The sequence below is a fragment of the Castor canadensis genome, chromosome 2 (genome assembly GCF_047511655.1).
Source record: "Castor canadensis chromosome 2, mCasCan1.hap1v2, whole genome shotgun sequence".
NCBI lineage: Eukaryota > Metazoa > Chordata > Mammalia > Rodentia > Castoridae > Castor > Castor canadensis.
The window spans coordinates 82,566,989-82,568,627 of NC_133387.1; positions in this window are offsets into that span (position 1 = coordinate 82,566,989).

Consider the following 1,639-nt stretch of genomic DNA (forward strand, 5'->3'; position numbering starts at 1 on the left):
CTCCAAGGTGAGATGGGCGACTCCTCAAGCTTCCGCTGTGTGTAGATTAGTCAGCTCCCAGAGTAACTAGAGCAGAGCTGATGTCTCGCCATTCGTAGTCTATTGTTATCTCCTGGGAAGCAGGGCCCTGTCAGGAAAGGGTGTGGGTGTTCCAGAAGGTGATCTTGCATGGTGAGGCTGGGTCAGAGATGTACTCCCACTTAAGGGAAGCTGGCCTCACTTGGCTGTGGTGGATCCAAGAATGATCTCTGCTACCTTAACCGTGGTGGGGATGGCTAAAACAACTAAAAAACAGGGCCCCTCCAATGGGTCTTTAGTGGTTGAACATTCCATTCCTTTACTCAAACAGAATCTCCTGGTTTGTAAGAGTTTATGGGAACTGTCAGGCTCACAGGAGTCTCTCCCTTACCCAGTTATTGATTTTTGAGAGAATCAACCCAAGGGCCTGCATCTGTTGTATCAGGATGAGGTCACCTATTTCCTTAAGGTCCCACTGCAGGCCCTTGACTAAAGGGGGTGGGTATCCAAAAAGAATTTCAAAAGGGGAGAGACCCATCCACTTGCTGGGTCTAGACCTAATCCTAAGCAAGGCTATGGGCAGTTACTGATCCCATTGTAGGTGGGTCTCCTGGCATAGTCTTCCCAATTGCAATTTTAGAGTCCTGTTTATATATTCTACTTTCCCTGAACTCTGGGGGCAGTATGCCATGTGTAGCTTCCAAGTTATTATTTTTAAGCCCTTAGCCACCAACTGTACCACCTCAGCCACGAAGGCCAGCCCACTGTCTGATCCAATAGACATGGGTATTCTGAACTAAGGGATGATTTCCTTTAACAGGCGCCTGGCCACTTCCCAGGCTTTCTCAGTCCAAATAGGGAAGGCTTCCACCAGTCCTGAGATGGTGCAGACAAACACCAGCAAATATTACCAGCTCTGGCCCAAGGCATCTCAGTAAAGTCCACAATCAGGTTTTCAAAAGGAGTTCCTCCAATATTTTGCACCTGGGGTGGTGTTCTTGGCCTTTGTCAGGGGTTGTTTTTGGCACACAGACTGCACCTCTCACATACTGTCTTACTTATGTTGGAGAGCTTGGGAACATAAAAATGCTGGGTCAAGGTGGTCTTGAGAGCTGTCTGCTGTGAGTGAGTTCCTCCATGGAACTGCTTAACAAATGTGGGAGTCAGTGACTGTGGAATTGCAATATGGTTGTTGGCAAATTTCCACCCACCGCCTGGCAGGAAACTTCCTCCTTCAGTCTCAAACCATGCTTGTTCTTGTGAAGTATACCATGGGTATACTTCAGTTAAAGGGCATGGGAACAAGGCAGCTGTCAGTGCAGCTGAGGTTTGTCCTTCTGTGAGGGCTGCTCACTTGGCTTCCCTATCAACTTTTCAGTTTCCCCAAACAGCTATTGTCTCCTCCTTCTGGTGACCTCAGCAGTTCATGATCACTACTCGCTTAGGAGCTCATACAGTTTCTAGCAATTCCAGAATTTTTTGTCCATACCCAACACTTTTTTCCTCCCAAGTTAATGAGCCTCCTTTCTTTTATATAGGGCTCCATGGACATGAATGGTAGTAAAGGCATATTTAGAGTCCATATAGATGTTTACCCACACTCGTGCAGTGAGCTGGTGTG